Genomic DNA, 8,640 nt, shown 5'->3' with positions numbered 1-8,640 from the left:
CTGCTCTTGCTGGAAAATGAAACCACTGACTTTCATTTCTAACATGCAGGACTCCATACATGGTTACAACACGAAGAGATGCTAAGGGGAAAAAGCAGTTGGTGAAATAATCTGTACATGATGGAATCCAAACAGGAGAAACAAGCTCACTATTTTGTTAACTCTCACTGTGCCGTGCTTTAACAGGCTAGGAAACTTGACCAGCACTTCGACATTGGTATGTGGTGGCCTTACTGTTCTCAGAAAACTTTCTAGTCGCGGAAGGTTTACCCTCAGCTGCTTCGAGGCCTAACAGGATTGCATGCCAGAGAATGACACACAATCTGATTTTGCAACCTCAGGGCCAAGAAGTTGGAGCTGGACCAGAATTTGTTGGATTACTTCAGATTTTTAGGGGTTTTTCTCCCTTCCTTGATTAGCATTTCAGCCTAATCAAAAAGTCTCCAACCACACATTTTTTTAAAAAAGCAATAAGCCAGATCAGATAAGTGATCTGAATGTTGAAATAATATGCAACTCAGCTCTCCTGTCAGCACGGCAGGACCTTCACCTGAGGACTTTCCCTCTCTGAGCGCTGTTTTCGTAAGTAATGCTGCCACCTAGCAGTCTTCTGGCACGTCACCACCCGAACAGTAGGAAAGGATTTTAGATAGCCACACTTTAGGTTTGTCTGGGATCCACTGTGTTTGAGTTGAACTTGAGTAAAACTTGAAATTTAACTACCTTTGAAAAACAGGTATGGGTCTTGAAACCATTGTCTGGCAAACAACAGGCTGCTGTAAGCAATTCCGTGGAAATGAAAATGATGGCAATAAAACATCGGTACATTTGTAACTGACACAAACCTACTCAGTCATCTTCTTAGGAAAAGCAGATTAATATGTTTATTGAAAGTAGATAAAAATAGAGTGTGGGTGATCGGTTTCAGAGGAACAGATGTTTGACCAGAGGACCTTTAGACTCAAGGAATCATAAATGTCCAATGGAAACCTACGTGACATTTCGACTCGTGCCAGGAGCTACAATCACGAACTAAGCCAAAGTTGCTTCTTAGAAAAGATACATAAGGTCTAGCACTCCAGGTACAACATTGTACCTGCAGTCGACGATACTGGATGGTACACTTAAAAGTGTGAGAGGGTAGCGCTCATGGTGAGTGTTCTTGCCACAATAAAATAAAATAAATAAAATAAAGTAATAATTGTTTGTGTTTTTACAAAAGTGAAAAAATCTAACACATACTGAGTATTTTCTCTTTGCCCGAACACTGAGCAGAACTCTTTCCTGGCTCTGTTATGTTCCCTGCACAGCGCTCTAAGCAGTTATTACTATCAGAAGCCCTTCTGACACAGGAGGAACAGAGCCTTGGGGACACACCCCAGATAGTCTGACTTCAGAACCTGAGCTCTTACCTGCCAGGTTACAATAGTTTCCTGTCATGCTGAAAGCGATGTGGAAGCAAAGAGATGTCAGACTTTCAGCAGGTGAAAACACTTGTTAACAGAATAGAATAAGTTTCTGTTTTCTAGTTGAGTTGCTTTGTAAATGGAATGAAAAAAAATGTACTTAATTTGGTCAGTGGCATTTGCTTTGTTTCTTATTTTATTACAGATACATAAAACTATAAGGATTCTATCCCTTTCATCATTTTAAACTCTACCGTGGGCCTTCTGTTCAATGTCTACCGGCTAGCTAGATTGGTAGGTGGTTGGAGCAGTGAAGCCACCCGTCTATTAGAGCGACATTTCACTTTTTGATATCTTGAGAATTTCCTTATTGTTGTTACTGCTCTGCATTTAGCTGTCGGCGAGCACATTCGTCCTGTCTGCTCTCACTAAGGAATCTGTGCGCCATACTCAGAGGAGATGACTTGTGCAAACATTTCTCTGAAGACAATTTGAATACACATGTGGCTCATGCTACCCTAGCCCAGTGCTTCTCAGACTTCAAAGCGCATTCAAATTACCTAGCAGTCCGACTAAAATGCGGGACCTGGGATACTGCCTTTTTAACATGCTCTCAGGGGAAGCTGAGTGTGCTTCTGTATGGACCACAATTTCAGTTCTAAGGTCCTCAAAACTTTCCAGTTTTTCTTGGGTCTGGAGAGAACATCTAGTTTGATTCCAAAACCAGGAAAAAAGCCCTCCCTATAATTTTCTCATTTTCCCTAAGTTTTTATATATCTGATCATAATAATCAGTTTGACACAAATTAAGTTATATATTTTTATGTTTGCAAACAAAAGTATTTCTAAAAGCTATTTAAAAAATAAAATGTTTCCATTTGGGCCCTAAGTCTATTGGTTAAAAATATTTTTCTTTTTGCCTTCCAAACTTTTAAAATGTATACCTCTGATGTACATGAGATTGTGGAGTCATACCTGAAACTTCTAGAATCATCTGGTTACCAGAGAGCTGTGCAACCTCCAACCCCATCTTGGGGCAGGCAGGTATAAGATTCTTTGGTCGGTATAAACTAATCCAGAGCTCTGGGCATTAAAAGGAGAAAATAAAATTTTAGAATTGCTTTGGAATTAGCTCCTTGACCCAGCAGTCCTATTTCAACAAGAGTCAATCGTGGAATTTTTTAGATTTTTCAGGTACCTTTGCCCCTACCTACACTCTTTCTGTTATTGTCAGCATCACTCATTTTTGCTCCAACAAGGGGATATATAATATATGTAATAGAGGTAAATGTAAAACTCCTACACTGGGGTCCCAAGATCAAATTGCAAAAGAGTACAATGCAAGAGACATAGAAATTTTTGTTGCCTATCAATTCAATATAAGTGACCAGAATACTGTTATTCAGTCTAGGAATGCATTAGTAGAACAATAGTGCCTAAGGCCAAAAAGGTAACGGCTTCCTCTACTTTGTATTGGCAAAGCCATACTTGGGATAGTATGGTATTCAGACATGTGTGTATGCCAGGGTATGTGTATATGTGTATGTGTGTGTGTGCCTATGAGTCACAGAGGTATGGGAAGGCAGAAGAAAGGGCACTTGTGACTTAGGAGAAACAATGAAAAAGATAAACAGGTCTCAAAAACCTGTTAACACTTATAACACATAGAGATATTTACCTTTGAAGTGTGTACATGTGGGTTTTAGAGTAGAAGCTAGTAAGACATCGATAATGAATGGATGAACATATAGGCATCTAGTGAATTCATTCTATGTGCTAGGCACTCTGCTGAGAACTGTACATATCCAAAATAATGTTATTCCCCAAACAATCCTTTAAAATTAATATGATTCCCATGTGAAACTGGTAAATATGAGCCATAGATAAATTAAGTGACCTGCCCAAAGTCATTGACCTGGTGACCTCATAGTTTGTGCTCTTAACCTCGAGTTTATAACCCCGTCTGACAACCACAGAGTTTCACTGCTCAGATCTCCCTCAAAGAAATAACTTGTTGGCCAGCTGTGAGATGTGCAGTTAGCTGACAGCCTCCAGCTGTTAGCCCCTCAGAATCTGCCTTGCAGTTCTACCAGAAACCATGATGTTTCAAGAGGCCCCATGCTGGAAGCCAATTCCAGCATGTCATAATTGCAAAAGTTTCATAGAAAGGTTGATGGAACTTGGGGACTCAACAAGGGCTGAGTCACATATGTTGTCACCTGTTGGGAATGGCTAAAGGCATTTCCCCAAACCTGAAAAGATTGATTGCTTGCTGCCAGACAGCTCAGGGCATTTTAATCTACATGTTATTGCCTCCTACTGGTCAAACACCTGAACAGCTGTAGGCAAATTCTTCCAATCTGACAATGGATTCTGTACCTAACCCTACCCTTTGAAGTGTATATCTCCACCTCACCTTAGGACAATTTGTGTTAATAAAAAGCTAGGGGTCCTGAGATGAGGAGATCTTAGTTTCTTTGGCTAAGCTCCTCTGATCCCCAAATGCCTTTCAAAATTATGCTTCATCTCTGGACTCTTTATTAAGTTACACACAGCCCTTCTCCAGGTTGCTGAACCCTTCTAGATGCTGAAACAAGAACCCCGGCAGCCCCAGACAGTGGCTGAGCATCGCAGGGGTAGTAGGGACTGGACATCCCTGCCCATCATGGGCTCCTCTAATACACATTCTTCTCTCAGGAGTCCCCCACTGAGTTCTCATAGACTTTATAGATCAGCATTGCAGTCTGAGGCTCTCCTTGCCCACTCCTGCCTCCTCCTCCCTTTTATCTATTACAGAAATTATTCTGAAAAACAAAACAAAAACGTCCATTACTCCACCATCCATGCTCAGCATCTGCTTCCTGTGGGACCCAACTGACATCTGACATACCATGTCTTCAAATATGATATGAAAGAGCATTTAGAATTGTTGTCATATGGTGATCAGGGGTTAATTAATTAATTAGGACAAAGTGATTGAACTATCAGGGAAGCATATATATATATATGCTTTCGAATAACTAAACTCCTGCCTCCTCCTCCCTTTTATCTATTACAGAAATTATTCTGAAAAACAAAACAAAAACGTCCATTACTCCACCATCCATGCTCAGCATCTGCTTCCTGTGGGACCCAACTGACATCTGACATACCATGTCTTCAAATATGATATGAAAGAGCATTTAGAATTGTTGTCATATGGTGATTAGGGGTTAGTTAATTAATTAATTAGGACAAAGTGGTTGAACTATCAGGGAAGCATATATATATATGCTTTCGAATAACTAGACCTTTCCAAACAATAGAGCGGGCTGCCTGAAGACCGATGAGTCCCCTGTCCCTGCAGTCATTCAGGCCAGCCAGAGAATGGTTTGTTGTAAGAAGGTTGCATGGTAATACTATAACCCCTGGGTGACAACTGGCACATCTAGGATGCTAAACATCCACAATGCTAATTGAGCAGCAAAAATCAAATTGTCAAGAAAGCCACATCTGGAAGACCAAACCTCTGATTTTTCCGTGGTTCAATGGGTCTGGTTTCATATATGCACACTTGTGTACTCCCAGGGCAGCCCAGTGGTCCTCTAGGGCACACCAGCCATTGTCCACATACTTTTTTTTTTTTTACGTCAAAGAGCTCCTAGGAAGTGACTTAAGGCAGCAGGTTGATTGTTCCCAGGGGTTATTTGGCCATAACCAAATAACATATGCTTGTTAAACAACACTGAAATATGAGTTCAGCATCTGATGAAATTCTAATGACACCTTCCACTGACACCTGGTTCTTAAGCTCAATAAATGTGTCCCCGAGCCAGAAAGATTTAATTACTCAGAGCCATTGCCTCCGTCCCTTCATCAAGATACCAGCACACCAATGAAGGGACACATACTCCCCCCTCCCAGTATTTCCATAACAGTTAGATGACATAAGTAATCTTATGTTGCAGATAGTAAAATAAGAGGTATAAAGTCTGGTAGAAAAACAGTTACCTAGTCAGCACAGGGATCTGGATATAAAGAGATGTTCATTAGATCTGCAAATACAGGCCACCTACCAAAGGCAATAGACTCTCTTGCAGGTGCTGGGGATGCAATGATGTGCCTGGCAGAGCCCCCAGTTTCGTGGAGCACTCATTCAAATGCCTTTGAGAAAGTCTGCTGGCCCTTCACGGAGGGAAGCACTCACAGCCAGGATCACTGATAGTGATCCCAGAGAGAGCAAGTGCTGTGGAGCCTCCGAGCTGATCTTTTCCCTCTCTCCCACCCCCAAATTCCTGCAGCACCCTTGCCACTCACCATCCACATTTTCCAGAAACATTTCATTATACTAATAGTGCTTTGAAGCAAATTCATAAAATTTGCAAGAGAAGTTACAAAAAGCAATCTCAGCAATATTTGGGTGTTTAAAAAAAAAAATGATGATACAGCTGACCTACAGGAGACAAAGGCAGTGGGAGGGCCCTCACTGAGTAAATAAATAGGAGTCTCTGTGCTGAGAACCCACAGCGTAGACTCAGAGCTGAAGTCTGAACTCCACCTTCAGGCAGAATGAGGTTCATCCCCGGATGTCTGCTTCTCCTGCTGCTGGTCAGCAGCCTCTCTCCAGCCCACGGTGAGAACGCTCCCTTACCTTGTCGTTGTCTTTTGAACAGAAATGGTCTTCAGACATTTCCTTTTTTACTTTTCAATTAGAAAATGGGGGGAAATATGACTTGAGGAAAAAAACTGCACTGTTGCTAGATTTCTAAAAGTAAGGTGCTTCAGAATTCAACTCTTGGAAGCTGTTGTATTATTATGATTCTTAGCCATAGAGGGAGGGATATGGATGTCCAATGTCCCTGTGACTTATACTTGGTTTGTCTATTCCTGGCCTTTTTCAGATGCAGCTCTACTATCACTAATTCTTTCCATGTATCTCTTCTTTGCTCTGTCCGTCAGTGCCACCCTGGCTGACCAAACCCTTGATAGGATTTAAAGATTATTGACTCAACTGGTTGGTCTCCTGCAGGGAACGTCTGATGTAATTCTGTACGTTTAGCACTGACATGAGCCATTATTAACACAACAGGAGTACTTAAGTACAAGCTTTCTGCAAAGAAGCAGACTTCCATGTCTAAATGGGAAGACGGTCTTAATAAATAAATTTGGGAAAGAAAATAAAAATAAGAAAACAAATGGGAAGGCGGTCTTTGTGTAAATAGATACATATCTAGTTGAAGTGGTCACTTTTTATACACTGAAGGAATCGGATGCATGTGCAGAATGATTCACTTGCCTACAGTTTAGAGGACAAATTTTCTTAAAGTGCAGCACATGTTATTTCCATTATTCAAGACCCTCATCTCTTTCCTCCAATGCTCCTGGCAAAGCCCTTTGGTCCCATTATGCAGTTTGGACCTTGGGTGAAATACAACATTTTGTGGTATTTTAGTTTTTGCTCATTTGCTTCCTCCACTAAATTATAAATACCTTGAGAGCTGGGTCTCTTATATTTACCAAACCATGTCAAGCATGGTGGTAGGCACTGGGATTAAAGAGGGAAGAATTCAAATACCTGAGATGGGTTACTTATAGTACTTGTCTAGTACTAAGAACTTGTTGTTGGATAAAAATAGCCTTGAATTTTTATTATTGGCTTTTGTTTGGTAATGATTTGCAGATGAGATAGAGGACCAATGTATTAAACAAAAAAATATATATCTTCCATGGTATGTCCTCAAACAGAGGTTGACAAGTGGTGGCACTGAGTCTGATAAGAGGGAGAGCTTGTTACTGCTTCAGGGATTCTGCGATGAGTTTTTGTGCTCTATTGCTATGTGTTTGGAGTGAAGATCAGTTGATTTGCTACTGCATTAATTATAACTGAGTTGTAATTATAGCGGCTCTCAAATTTTATTATTTGGACCATGACCTGAGTGCCAATATAATTCTGTCACAAACTTCAGTAGGTGCTGTGTTTTCTACAAAACTAATTTTATTTTTTAGATTTTGGTAGGAAATGTTTGAATATAAATCAAGACAAGCAGAAATACATACCCTAAAGGAACATGGGTGGAAGCACCAAGTTGACATTTTTAAGTCTTCTATTGCACTATATGAGCAATTAGTATTTAAGTTCTAGTTATGAATTATATGCCAAAGGGATTAAAATAACTGATTCTGTGTTCACAGGTGTTCTGGAGACCTTGAACACGTCCTCTAAGTGTAGATGCATGAAATCGGTTTCATCCCTAAAGAGGCGCAACATGATTGCCCAGCTTGCAGCCTATGTGCCTGGGGATGGTTGCCCACACATGGAAGTCATGTAAGTTACAATAAAAAATATACGAGATTCCTCTCTCCAGTGAAAATAAGATCATATCTTCTACATAGTATTTTAATTTTTTTAATTTTTAAATTATAGCTGACATTCAATATTATATTAGTTTTAGGCATACAGCATAATGGTGAGACATTTGATATAATTCACAAAGTGATCTCCCCGATAAGTCTAGTTACCCATCTGATACCAAGTATAATTATTACAATATTATTGACTACACTAGAGGCCCAATGCATGAAGATTCCTGCAAGAATGGGCCTTCCTTCCCCTGGGTGCTGTCACCGCCTTCGCTCTGGCCCGGAGCAGCCTTTCCACCTTCCCACTCTGCCCAGAGGCCTGGAGCACCTGGGGTGGTGCAGAACGCCTGCATCATTGCCATGGCAACTACGCAAGCTTCCCGCCCCACCCCCAGCCGCTCAGCGCCTGTGCATGCAAATTAACCCACCATCTTTGTTGCGTTAATTTTCATACTCACTCCTGATTGGCTGGTGGGCGTTGTGAAGGTATGGTTAATTTGCATCTCTCTTTTATTAGTGTAGATTCCCTATGCTGTACTTCACACCCCATGCCTATTTTGTACCTGCCAATGTGTACTTCTTAATCCCTTCAACTTTTTCACTCAGTCCCCCAAACCCCACTCCCTTCTGGCAATCATCAGTTTGTCCTCTGTATTTATGAGTTTGTTTCTGTTTTGTTTGTTCAGGGTTTTTCTTTGTTTTTTAGATTTCACATATAAGTGAAATTATATGGTATTTGCCTTTCTCTGTCTGACTTATTTTACTTAGCATAATATCCTCTAGGTCCATCCATTTGTTGCAAATGATAGGCCACATAGTATTCTTACCCAAGAATCTCAAAGTGATTAACTTTGAGGGTCACTAACAAGTCTCAAAAACTAATGATGAGTAGAATA

The sequence above is a fragment of the Myotis brandtii genome, unplaced genomic scaffold, assembly GCF_000412655.1.
Source record: "Myotis brandtii unplaced genomic scaffold, ASM41265v1 scaffold111, whole genome shotgun sequence".
NCBI classification, from domain to species: Eukaryota; Metazoa; Chordata; class Mammalia; order Chiroptera; family Vespertilionidae; genus Myotis; species Myotis brandtii.
Note: the sequence above shows the minus strand (reverse complement) of the source record.